Source organism: Formica exsecta, unplaced genomic scaffold, assembly GCF_003651465.1.
Source record: "Formica exsecta isolate Colony F162 unplaced genomic scaffold, ASM365146v1 scaffold33, whole genome shotgun sequence".
Taxonomy (NCBI): domain Eukaryota; kingdom Metazoa; phylum Arthropoda; class Insecta; order Hymenoptera; family Formicidae; genus Formica; species Formica exsecta.
The window spans coordinates 1,824,112-1,838,566 of NW_021850553.1; the positions used below are offsets into that span (position 1 = coordinate 1,824,112).

The window sequence follows — 14,455 nt, forward strand, 5'->3', positions numbered from 1 at the left end:
CTTTATTTTTTTTTTTTTATAAGAGTATCTTATAAAAATAAAGGTTATATGTTTATATATGCAATTTAGATCAAATAAATTTTACTATACGCAAATTGCGAATGTATAATATGTCACGCGAATATATAATATATGAATATATAATCGCCACAGAGTGGTTTGTAAAGCACTCGATTGTTGCTTGCAAATGTTTTAATGTTAATGACAGATTGTTGAATAAATTTGGGAATTTCCTGATAAAACTTTAATAAAATAATATCTATATGTAAAATTAATAATTGTCACAAAGTTTGCAAATGCAAGAGCACAATATATTTTCTAACTTGCTTGATGAGATATCAGGATCATAAAACAAAGGACAGTATTTCATCAAAAATTACGCGCGTGTAATATTGAAATAAACACGAAAGTACGAAGCAACTGCTTCTTCTTCGATTTATCGTCAATATTTTATTATGCTAATTAGCTACTGGCAGTTACGTCTAATATTTCATTTTTACTAGATGCGTAACAAATGCAGTAAGTAATGACAGATGTTTGATGATTTGCATTCAATTATGTTTTGCGTTCGATTAATATTAAAATATGCTTAAAATCACATTTGATATATGAAAAAATAAGATAATAATGCAATTAATTTCACAAAACGTATTTAATCGCGTATTCACGATGTACATTTTTTTTCTTTTTCTCTCACTAATTTCGATCGATTACACATATCATATTGAATCTATAACAAAACATAAATAAAATATACAAATCTTAGCAGATTTTATCTTTTTATAGCCAATATAATATTAATAAACAATGATCTGTTAATAAGATGTGTGGTGTTTAACAATTATCGTAAAAAAATATTGTTTTTTAACAAAAAGGTATATACTTTATATTAATAAATTAGAATATAAAAGGTCGAACGTGTTTATCTCTTTTATCTGTGTATTCATATATTATTATCTTTAAAAGATTCAGAGTATGATTGTTACTCTTATCAATAGCTGTTGAATTTCAATTGTTATGTGAACTAAAGCAATTATCATCAAAATGCCAAGAGTGTTTTCAAATAAGGAGTGCACTGATATACACTGATTCTGCACAATGGAAAATTTGTGTTACCTCTTTCATGTTCCGTTTCAATATTTGCTTATAACTTTATAATAAAGCATTTCTAGTTAAATAATATAATATCTTTTTCTTATTTCCACTTGTAGAATATCCTCCCGCAATTTATCGGGTAAACTGTGGGACACTCTGTATATAAACAGATCAATTTTTATATTGATTCAATAATAATTATTGAAACAATTTAATTGGCAATAACGGAAATAGATTGCGCTTTTTTGAGAAACTTTAAAGGTGTACATACATAATGTTAGTATATGTGCGATAATTATTATTGTAAAATAAATTTACAATAAGACGAAAATATACACACAAAGGATATATATATATATATATATATATTTTTTATTAAAGCACTCGATTTATTTTACCGACATTCAGAGCACGTATAGAGAGATGTTCGAAATCAAAATTAGAGGAAAGCGAGAGACTGCCTGTATCTATATTCTATGTCGCGCGTTTGACAGTTTGATACGCGATACGATATATGTATCTCATAACAGATCATAAATATGAAAATGTATGCACTTGTAATGACGCGGCTTGTTTTTCTCATTCAATTTTTTTACGACCGTTTGTAATTCAACATGTAATCGCCAGCACGAAACTGCACATCAATGTTTTTTTCCTCCTATTGCATTGTCCAGTCGCGGATGCATCTCGACCAACGCACCATTCGTGTGATAAGCGTGCAACCCGTCCACTTTCATGAATATTCAGACCGAGATGCAGCGACTCGTTCTGAAAAATCGTCGACATAACTTTCACGGAGATGTGTTTTTACGTCGCGTTTGCGTTAAAACTGCAATAGCGATTTAATTATATATACGATTAAATATGTATTGTAATTTGCAAGTCAAACGCAGCGTGGTTGTGTTTTGGTTAAATACTGTTATATAGAATCAATTTTATTCCAATAAAATATTACAGTTTGCGTTAACAATATAATTGGCAAAAAAAATAAAGAGCGAGAGAGAGAGAGAGAGAGAGAAAGATAGATCAAAGGGGAAAATAGGAAAGAGAAATGGACAGAGGGAAATCCAAAGGGATGTGTAATTCACATACGTATATACACATTCACGCACATTTTAACAGTAGGCACGAACTGTGGCTAAAATGAAGCGATTTGCATATATGATACCGCAATTAATATCGTTCGTTCGCGAATTATGAAAATTCGTCAATTTAGTGGAGAATCTACAATAGATTACCAGAAATGTTCGCGTTGTATATCTTCATCTATTCATCGTCTAGTCATAGAATAGCTCCCGTCTGCTATCAGGTGATTGCATAAGTTCGTGCCCGATTTAAATATAAACTGTTAAAATCTGTCTTCTGCATAATATTTTGATTTTGGGAGCAATTTGTAGTCGTAAAGATATTAAGATGCCATCTACTTTACGAGGACATGTTTACGCACGACCGAGTCTCAAAGGTAATCGACGCCAAGGAAAACGGAGGATCACGTTCTTCTTCGTCGTTCTCGTCGTCGTCGTTGGAAACGCTCGATCTGCCACTAAGGCCGTTCATCACTGAGGCACCCTCTTAAACGACTCCTTCGTGGGTTTTAAAACTTTTAGTAGCGGTCGTGTATCCGCGAGCCCGGAACTGCTTCCTCATCGATTGTTTTATAGTCGTTGTGATCTCGTGGGATTTGTTTTCGCTGTCATTCGTGTAGCGCTTTTTTTTCTCTCTCACTTCATTCGCCCTTTCCCATCGGGATTCCGCCTGGAAAAATATATCCGCAAATACTTGCACTACGGAAAACCCATCACTAGAACTCTCTTGGTCGATATCCGCGTCCGAAATTCGAAATTGAAAACAGAGCAAGGGGAAGAGAACAAGGGAAAAGTCGCACACCGTCCTTTCCATTTGCAGATTCCCGCAGCAATCCCAATGATTTCCCATTTACTTTATCCATTAACTTTCAACCTACTTTAAATAGGCATTGATGGGAAATGCTATGTGCAATAAATAAAAAAGATAAAAAACAGCATGATTTCTTGTTAGAATTGCGAACGTAAAGTTTTGGTTAATATTACAGAATAAATATATGGAGATAATTTTCATATCGTATTAAAAAATTAGAAACATAATATCTCCCTCGTAGTTACGAATAGGATTTGTAAGAGAGATGTAAGAGGTGAAGATAAATAAATCATCGCAGATAGATATTTCGCGTGCTCCACGGGAGAATAGTTCTTTAATTTGATTCAGTTTAAGTTCACATATTTATTAAAGGTTCCAGCTTTAAAAGTCTCAACTTAAAATAACCCCCGTTGTCCTAGTTTCAAAATATCAATATCTTACAGATGCGTCGCAACGCAGAGAGAGAGTAACATTCGTGTACGTCACATACAAACGAGAGAGTTGAGTGGCGATACATTACGATACATTGTTCGATGATACGTTATATCTTCTACAAAGAAAAGAAAAGATGCTTCCCATGATATCGTTGCGAGCGAGCTTCCGCGAATAGAACAATCGCATTTCGCTGCATTTTTTTTTTTTATTGACTGCAATTATGCGCTCTCCAGGCATTGGACAATCAGATTCTCATTTTCGTCGACCATATTAAATAACGAGCCGCGCTTTCCCCCCGAGGCTTTTATTATAACCGATATCTTCATTTCCGCGCCACTTTATTGCTTTCCGTCTCGGCGAAGTAGTGCCGCGATAAATGCAAACGACGCTCATTTCTTTCGAGTCGAGAAGGCGAAATGGGCAATTAAGCTCGCGATTTCGCGATATTGGCGTGCCGCATCTCCCGCCAATTTGATCGAGAAATGTCAAAATATAAGATTTTATTACATATATTTAATTTACTTGTTTAATATTACGATACAATAATAATATAATAATATGCGATATACTAACAATATCTTTTATATTATTCATATTATGTGTATGTGTATATCTCACATGCATAATGTACAATGCGAGATATAGTCATCTTTTTATTCAAAGTATTTCTTTTATCGACTTCACGGTGCTCGTGCAAAAGATCCGGGAGGTAACTATTTTAAAAAAACTGATATTTCGCTCAAAGCATGTCATTCTCAACATAATTTATGGAAATTAGACATACACAGGATATATCGACACAATTTTCTCTCTCGGTATAATTATAATATACTACTGGCCGCTAGTTTTCGTTTATTCCTAATTATTATGCCAGGATTAAATACAATATATCCCTTCGTGAATAGCTAAATAAAAAAAGAGACGAGCAAGAAAGCCTCTTTACAACTTTTTAACGTTCGTCGCATTGAATAAAGCGATATTTCAGGTTCTCTATCTCTCTCTCTTTTCGTTCCCAAGCATTTTGTGCGCAAACAAGTCTGTCATTACATCGAGAAATTGCAGGACTGTTATACTCCCTTCCTTTTCCCACCCTGGACACCAACCTCGACAACCACCTTCTCTTTTTCAAAATTCATTTTGCGCTTCGTCCGACCATGCTTTGCGCATGGAAAATGTGCCGTCCTCGTCTTTCTTTGTCTCTCTCTCTCTCTCTCTCTCTCTCTCTCTCTCTCTCTCTCGCAATCACAATCTCTCACGCGATTGTTTCATCACGCACGAATTGCTGTACGAGAGTTGCTGTATCAATCGATCGGCTTTATCGCGTGGGACGAGCCTTGCGGGTTAGTTCGCGATATAATTGTTTTTTAATTATCTCTTGTATAACCGTGTAATCGGTTCGCATCGCGCGGCTTTTCCTTTCTACCATCACTACGCTTTTATCTCGTGGCTGATAGCTATTTGATCGATGAGATTTTTTTTCAATGGTTGAAGCTGCTAAATCGGTTATTACACGTCACGCGTGATGGCAACGCGATGTTAATCAAGGAGCGGCGACGTAAATATTATCGCTTGTTGCATGAATTATATTTTGTTGCGATTAGAGAGAATAAGCGACAGGAAGACAAACGCGTAAAAATGCGTTATAATAAGCGAATAATAAATAGCTTAAAAATACAGATCAATAATAATTGTATATATCAAGGTAAGTATATATCGATTAATAATATTACATAAGCGGCATCGCTATAACTTAACACGACTGACGTTATAGTCGCCTCGTTGCAGCGGTTAACATCGTTAACCGCTCTCTCGATTTTGAACGTAGTTACGGAAGTTGTCGATGCGAAACTTCTCCCGCAATTGACAGATTAATTAGTAACATGCGTAATCAATCTTAAACTCAACAACTTAATTGATGGCTGCAACTTGCTAATCGCCGGTATTGCCAATTAAATTTTCGGATCGTTACGAATTAATATTGGCGTACGATAAGCGGTGCAATACAAACGCGTTAGAGACGCAAAATGACGACGAAGATAGAAACGTTCTATTTTACCCAATTTTAGTAACCTCCTAAATACTTAGACCAATCTGTTATCGCCGCGGAACATGCATGGTCGTGAGAAAGTCCAAAAAATCTTGAATAGCGCGCAATGGATACCTTGACATTTTGTAAAGTTGAAATTATAGTAGGAGAAAAGTTTCGTTAAGATTCGCTGAAGAGAGAGTTTCGTTTACTCTTCGTTCCCAGTTTGCACATTCCGTCTTGCATTTGCAAACGCGAGGCAGAATTATGAGGACAAAGTGCAAGACGCGAAGTGAAAAACTGCAAAGTTTCTTCGTACTTCGTAACGAACTATAAGGAAATATATTTCTGTTTACTCTGTGGTTAGTTAGTGAGTTTAGTTAAGACTTTGCGTTGCTGAAAAATTTTTGCTGTCGACTTGTGCGCTGCGTCTCTTTTATACACAATTATTAACGTATCATCATGTTCGTGGATTCATGCTTAAAGAATCGAGGTTTCTGCCCCGAAATAACATGGACTACATGGAGAATGGTTTTGCCTTTGGAGCGACATGAGGGATCACGCCTTCTACCGTTGGTCACCATGTAACTCTGCGCTTTAATTGATTAAGATTCTTTCTGTATACCGTTTATATTGTTTAATTTAGTACTATTTGCGCTGAGGATGGCCAAAAAAAGGGCCGAAACGTCCGCCATTCGCGAATCATGTAATTAAAGAAATTCTCTAATTTTTTAATTTATTTTTTGGTTTAAATTATATACCTTTGCGCCCAAAAAACTGCGCGTGGCTCTTTTGCCTTTTTACTCGGAGTTTACTTGATTTTAATCGTGTAAGAGCCTTACTTTTATATCTTTATAATATGTTTGATTGTAATATATTACATTTTGATCATCTTCTTTTTCATCATCTTCATTTGACAAAAGAAAAGCAAATCTAAGCGCGTTATTCATATTTACATAATTATATCTAAATTTATATTGTGTTTCTGCAAAAATATTACATAGATATTAATATACGAGAAGAGACTAATTATTTACGCTTTATAGAATGGTGTGCAGCATTAAATATTAATTTAAATATCTTTAAATACATTATAAATATGATTTGAAATATATTGATCTCGGTCTTATTGATCTTCTTTTTTACACATACATTTATATTTTAAAATATATACTTTGTCACTTGTATCTCGCGTGTGTTTGTATATGTGTGTATTTAACTATATTACATTAAAATTACACTGAGAAAAAAAAGTTGTTAACTTGACTAAATGCGTTCAACTGATTATCATTTTTTTAATTGAAATATTTAAATACATCATGTTAGATTTAATATGTCGTATTTAATTTAAATACTTAAATATTTCAATTAAAGAAATAATAATTAGTTGAACGCATTTAGTCAAGTTAACAACTTTTTTTTCTCAGTGTATTACAGAATAAATATATGGAGATAATTTTCATATCGTATTAAAAAATTAGAAACATAATATCTCCCTCGTAGTTACGAATAGGATTTGTAAGAGAGATGTAAGAGGTGAAGATAAATAAATCATCGCAGATAGATATTTCGCGTGCTCCACGGGAGAATAGTTCTTTAATTTGATTCAGTTTAAGTTCACATATTTATTAAAGGTTCCAGCTTTAAAAGTCTCAACTTAAAATAACCCCCGTTGTCCTAGTTTCAAAATATCAATATCTTACAGATGCGTCGCAACGCAGAGAGAGAGTAACATTCGTGTACGTCACATACAAACGAGAGAGTTGAGTGGCGATACATTACGATACATTGTTCGATGATACGTTATATCTTCTACAAAGAAAAGAAAAGATGCTTCCCATGATATCGTTGCGAGCGAGCTTCCGCGAATAGAACAATCGCATTTCGCTGCATTTTTTTTTTTTATTGACTGCAATTATGCGCTCTCCAGGCATTGGACAATCAGATTCTCATTTTCGTCGACCATATTAAATAACGAGCCGCGCTTTCCCCCCGAGGCTTTTATTATAACCGATATCTTCATTTCCGCGCCACTTTATTGCTTTCCGTCTCGGCGAAGTAGTGCCGCGATAAATGCAAACGACGCTCATTTCTTTCGAGTCGAGAAGGCGAAATGGGCAATTAAGCTCGCGATTTCGCGATATTGGCGTGCCGCATCTCCCGCCAATTTGATCGAGAAATGTCAAAATATAAGATTTTATTACATATATTTAATTTACTTGTTTAATATTACGATACAATAATAATATAATAATATGCGATATACTAACAATATCTTTTATATTATTCATATTATGTGTATGTGTATATCTCACATGCATAATGTACAATGCGAGATATAGTCATCTTTTTATTCAAAGTATTTCTTTTATCGACTTCACGGTGCTCGTGCAAAAGATCCGGGAGGTAACTATTTTAAAAAAACTGATATTTCGCTCAAAGCATGTCATTCTCAACATAATTTATGGAAATTAGACATACACAGGATATATCGACACAATTTTCTCTCTCGGTATAATTATAATATACTACTGGCCGCTAGTTTTCGTTTATTCCTAATTATTATGCCAGGATTAAATACAATATATCCCTTCGTGAATAGCTAAATAAAAAAAGAGACGAGCAAGAAAGCCTCTTTACAACTTTTTAACGTTCGTCGCATTGAATAAAGCGATATTTCAGGTTCTCTATCTCTCTCTCTTTTCGTTCCCAAGCATTTTGTGCGCAAACAAGTCTGTCATTACATCGAGAAATTGCAGGACTGTTATACTCCCTTCCTTTTCCCACCCTGGACACCAACCTCGACAACCACCTTCTCTTTTTCAAAATTCATTTTGCGCTTCGTCCGACCATGCTTTGCGCATGGAAAATGTGCCGTCCTCGTCTTTCTTTGTATCTCTCTCTCTCTCTCTCTCTCTCTCTCTCTCTCTCTCTCTCTCTCTCTCTCTCTCTCTCTCTCTCTCTCTCTCTCTCTCTCTCTCTCTCTCTCTCTCTCTCTCTCTCTCTCTCTCTCTCTCTCTCTCTCTCTCTCTCTCTCTCTCTCTCTCTCTCTCTCTCTCTCTCTCTCTCTCTCTCTCTCTCTCTCTCTCTCTCTCTCTCTCTCTCTCTCTCTCTCTCTCTCTCTCTCTCTCTCTCTCTCTCTCTCTCTCTCTCTCTCTCTCTCTCTCTCTCTCTCTCTCTCTCTCTCTCTCTCTCTCTCTCTCTCTCTCTCTCTCTCTCTCTCTCTCTCTCTCTCTCTCTCTCTCTCTCTCTCTCTCTCTCTCTCTCTCTCTCTCTCTCTCTCTCTCTCTCTCTCTCTCTCTCTCTCTCTCTCTCTCTCTCTCTCTCTCTCTCTCTCTCTCTCTCTCTCTCTCTCTCTCTCTCTCTCTCTCTCTCTCTCTCTCTCTCTCTCTCTCTCTCTCTCTCTCTCTCTCTCTCTCTCTCTCTCTCTCTCTCTCTCTCTCTCTCTCTCTCTCTCTCTCTCTCTCTCTCTCTCTCTCTCTCTCTCTCTCTCTCTCTCTCTCTCTCTCTCTCTCTCTCTCTCTCTCTCTCTCTCTCTCTCTCTCTCTCTCTCTCTCTCTCTCTCTCTCTCTCTCTCTCTCTCTCTCTCTCTCTCTCTCTCTCTCTCTCTCTCTCTCTCTCTCTCTCTCTCTCTCTCTCTCTCTCTCTCTCTCTCTCTCTCTCTCTCTCTCTCTCTCTCTCTCTCTCTCTCTCTCTCTCTCTCTCTCTCTCTCTCTCTCTCTCTCTCTCTCTCTCTCTCTCTCTCTGTCTCTCTCTCTCTCTCTCTCTCTCTCTCTCTCTCTCTCTCTCGCAATCACAATCTCTCACGCGATTGTTTCATCACGCACGAATTGCTGTACGAGAGTTGCTGTATCAATCGATCGGCTTTATCGCGTGGGACGAGCCTTGCGGGTTAGTTCGCGATATAATTGTTTTTTAATTATCTCTTGTATAACCGTGTAATCGGTTCGCATCGCGCGGCTTTTCCTTTCTACCATCACTACGCTTTTATCTCGTGGCTGATAGCTATTTGATCGATGAGATTTTTTTTCAATGGTTGAAGCTGCTAAATCGGTTATTACACGTCACGCGTGATGGCAACGCGATGTTAATCAAGGAGCGGCGACGTAAATATTATCGCTTGTTGCATGAATTATATTTTGTTGCGATTAGAGAGAATAAGCGACAGGAAGACAAACGCGTAAAAATGCGTTATAATAAGCGAATAATAAATAGCTTAAAAATACAGATCAATAATAATTGTATATATCAAGGTAAGTATATATCGATTAATAATATTACATAAGCGGCATCGCTATAACTTAACACGACTGACGTTATAGTCGCCTCGTTGCAGCGGTTAACATCGTTAACCGCTCTCTCGATTTTGAACGTAGTTACGGAAGTTGTCGATGCGAAACTTCTCCCGCAATTGACAGATTAATTAGTAACATGCGTAATCAATCTTAAACTCAACAACTTAATTGATGGCTGCAACTTGCTAATCGCCGGTATTGCCAATTAAATTTTCGGATCGTTACGAATTAATATTGGCGTACGATAAGCGGTGCAATACAAACGCGTTAGAGACGCAAAATGACGACGAAGATAGAAACGTTCTATTTTACCCAATTTTAGTAACCTCCTAAATACTTAGACCAATCTGTTATCGCCGCGGAACATGCATGGTCGTGAGAAAGTCCAAAAAATCTTGAATAGCGCGCAATGGATACCTTGACATTTTGTAAAGTTGAAATTATAGTAGGAGAAAAGTTTCGTTAAGATTCGCTGAAGAGAGAGTTTCGTTTACTCTTCGTTCCCAGTTTGCACATTCCGTCTTGCATTTGCAAACGCGAGGCAGAATTATGAGGACAAAGTGCAAGACGCGAAGTGAAAAACTGCAAAGTTTCTTCGTACTTCGTAACGAACTATAAGGAAATATATTTCTGTTTACTCTGTGGTTAGTTAGTGAGTTTAGTTAAGACTTTGCGTTGCTTATTTCTATTCTGACAAACTTGTTTACTCGTGCTGAATATATTTGTAATTGAAATAGCAATTTTCGTCAAAATGTGCATTCGTTAAGGTATGATTTATCATTAATTAAGTCATGTGTGAGAATGCGCAAATGATAATTGAACGCACGTCAATGTGACGTCTGTATGATTAGAATGAATAAGTACACACGCACAATACATGAAACGTATAATCAACGTTATCGAAATTTAGCAAATAATTTCACATAATCGTCATAACATTTTCATTCGTCGAGCCAAATTGAACATGTGTAAGTCTTAAATCTCGAAGCGTGGTTTTACGACAATTCGGCGGGTGGGAGTTGTGAGATGCCACATACATAGAGAGACTGTATATCAAGAGGATTCGACGGATATGTTTTCGAAGAACATCATCGAAAAATCGGATTTCTGGTATCGACGAGATGGAACGCGCAAAGAGCCTCCAACCCGCTGCATGTGAATTTCGATAGCATGGCAATCGTAAAGATTTCGAGTTAAAGCAGCTTTTCAAGCTTTTCATCATTTCGAAAATTATTCGAATTAAATACATCGACCAATAATACAATAATATATAGAATATTTATTATATCTATAATTGATGAACAACTCCCATGCAGCCAAGAACAATTTTTATTTCCATGACTCTTTTACAAATTTTCCTTAAATACTAGAGATTTATTTTGTTATGATAGTAAAATATTAATTTCTATAATATTCTTCCGTTATTTTCTCATAATGGAAATAATTTTTTTCTGCAAAAAGAATGTCTAAATAATTTTTTTTTTTTTGTTTTGGATTATTCACCCAGCATAGATGAAAAAGAAACCATGTAAATTCGATTTTAAAATACCAATCACATCGTCTCTCTCTTTCTTTCTCTCTCTCAATTTAACATCTTCCCGTTACTATATACGCATCCATACAAACCCGGAAACATATAGCTATTCTTGTAGGATATATCTCGCTTTTACGACTCTTGGTGCGATACATTATACAAGGTAATTCCGCGGGATGTTTATCTCTTTTGACATTATATTCATGATAGTTATAAGGCCTTAAATATTTTTAAAATTTATTAACAAAGCGACAACTCGCTAGTATATTTATTTTAGCGAACAAGTCAAACGTATTCGTAAAATATACTTTGGTTAATATATAAATAAAATTTATTATCAAGAGATATATCTTATTAATTTTTAAATTCACTCGATGCAATTTTTATGTGTAAAAAAAATGCATTCTTCTCTCGTTATTTCGCGTATTAATTGCTTGGAATTAAAATTCGCAATCTATCATAAAAAAAGAAGAAATAAATGAAAGCAGGCGAATGGAGTATAAGGCCGACAAAGTCGATCAGCCTCGATGCTGGTACGTCGAAATTGTCCACGGAATTGGACGGGAAATGTCCGTTGAGCGAATTGAATGCCCAAGTGATCGGTTTGTTTGTAGGTCACGTTAGTGTACAGATGAACGGACGAAACGTAAAACGAAAAATCTATAGGATGTAACCGATGCACTCGCCGATCTTATTGCGCCATAGGGACTTTTGCATCCTGTGTATGTGTGTATAGAGTGGAAAATTTCGCATTAAGAATAATGGCATAGCGGAGAGTTGGTTCTAATGGCAGCACTTCACGGCATAAATTTCGGTGACCCAGTTATTAGCCCAAGGAATAATCGAGATGTAGGAAAATCGATGAGCTGCAGAGGCCCGCTCTTTTCCCGAGCATGCTGGTAATGGCTTCAGTTTTTCTGGAACGGCAAACGTTGACTACGAAACGAAAACCATAACCGCGTGCGATTATGGTTAACGAGACTATTACGTAATTAATTATCCATTGAGATATAATTTGCGAATCGATTTTACTTTTCGATTTTGCACGTTTCGCACGCGTGTTTCGTTCGTTCGCTTCTAGTTTCCGCGAGCGATACGATTCGAACGTGACTTGTACATCGGCGTGGAAAAGTAATGATATCTGGGTCGGATGGAGTGCCGGCAACGATTGGATTCTTGACGGCGGCAGTGCCGGAAATTGGATGAAATGCATTAAATCGGAACAGGCCTGGCAGCCGGAAATGAAGAGATCGTTACATTACCTACGGCTACCACACCATTCCTGCATCTTCTTAACCGTATCTTTACGTCGTAATACCCGTGAAAATTGGGCTGTTTAACACGCGTCTGACTATTTATTGTTGAACGGTTCCTGAAAATGGCATCTCGATTCGCCTGCGTTCAATCTTCATTCGAAACATAATTTTCCTTTTTCCGCTCGCGAAAATCATATCGAGAAATTGAGTATTTATTTCCTAAAGGAAATCAGAAACACAATTTTTAAAGAATTAAAGATAAAGCGTGTTAACGCTCTAATAATCATATAAAATTCGTATAACAGGCAGAGAGTATTTCCAACAAATGCGATAAGTTGCTAAAATGCTGTCTAAAATATTTTTATATATTATTTGCTCCATCGCAGTATATTTCGAGCTTTGCGATACGCGTAGATATACCACAACGAGCCTTGAACCGATAAACTGTTGTATCATATATGACGTGCGTATCAATAAATCCTACGATTACATGATTTGCCACTAAACTGTACTATTACTCTAACCAGCAATAAACCATCTGATTACGATGCACTATAAACTGCCGGATTGCGCGCGCCATCGATAAGCTAATCGTCACGTTAACAAATACCTCGATCCAGATTTCCTAAATACCAGTTAAATGAAAATTTCGAAAAGTATGTCCAAGATAATATCGAGACGAGTCTCATCTTATTTCGATTGCGAAACACAAATAAAGTCGCTTCTTCAGTTTAATACGAGAGATACGTTTTTTATATGCGATATGTGCACTGTAAAAAGAAGCGCATAGCAACGCGGTCTGTTGCAAAAATCAATCGATTAATCTCCGCCGTCCACCGTGCAAAATCATTTCCGCGCCTCACTGTTTGTTGACGTACGCCCCGACGAGGCTTCATAAAAAATTCATAGAATGCGGTGCAATTTGTATTCGATGAAACTCGATGAGAATTTGCCACTGTCGCGTCGTGTCGTTGCAAAGGCTTCGTCGGGAATTTGTCACGAGGGGAATTAACTGTTTCTCGTTTAGCCAACCAACCATCCGCCCGATTATCATTCAAATTTTCTCACGAATACGGATCACTGATTGAAATTATCTTTAGAGCGCGGCAACTACGCAATTCTAAAAGTAACAATAAATAAAAATATGGATATATTCATTTTTTCGGAGCTACCGTTTTTTTTTTTTCGAATAGCAAATCAAATCATCTATAACAAAAAATGTATTTTGTAATTTTAAATTTTGTTATCTTTTGATTGTATATTCGTAACGTCAATATGTGTAGAAGTGGAATTTCTGAATATAATCGAATTGCTTTTTCACGATTGAGAATGAAAAAAGTAAAATGATGTAAGAATTGAAATAAAAAAGCAATATAAGAAATAAAAGAAGAAAAAATGTAGGTATAAAGATAAATCGAAATATATATACATATATATAAAACTTCTATTTTAATACGAGTATCAATATCTTATACAAAAAATTAAGATTATAAGGAAAAAGTTAAAATTATACATTGGCAGTTGAGATTATAAAACTGGCGCGAATATACCTATCGATTTACAGAAAATTGGATTTCTTCTTTTTTATCATCCCCACAAATCATAAAAATTTAATTAAATAATAATATTCCAATTATCCGTTTTAAATCATTCTTTTATTGAAAAAAGGAAATAAAAAGGATCCTTATTCTAAAATATTCGCAAAATTTTAATCAGTAATTTCAACATTTATATCTCTCATTATATTTGTCAACTCGATGCTCTCATTGTTATTTGCTTTTAATTTAGCCCAATGACGTTGTTACATTCATCAAGTCGTTGCGCGAATAAATAGCGGTACAAATTATTGGCTAAGCTCATGGCTGTACATTTATATTTCGTTTGCTTGACCTCTCGAATCAAAAATTAACTTTCTTCA

The 14,455-nt window shown here is 35.9% G+C and overlaps 2 protein-coding genes across 2 annotated transcripts in view; one reads left to right on the forward strand and one right to left on the reverse strand.

Annotated features, from left to right (window-relative positions):
* The window catches only part of LOC115238226, a 40,762-nt gene extending 38,958 nt beyond the window's left edge, over positions 1 to 1,804 (forward strand). Inside the window, exon 4 of the transcript XR_003884468.1 lies at positions 1,770 to 1,804. The gene's annotated coding sequence lies outside the window, so the exon portion shown is untranslated. The remainder of the gene's footprint in view (positions 1 to 1,769) is intronic.
* Positions 1 to 14,455, reverse strand: part of LOC115238225 (E3 ubiquitin-protein ligase MYLIP) — a 141,629-nt gene that overhangs the window by 36,540 nt on the left and 90,634 nt on the right. The window lies entirely within an intron of this gene.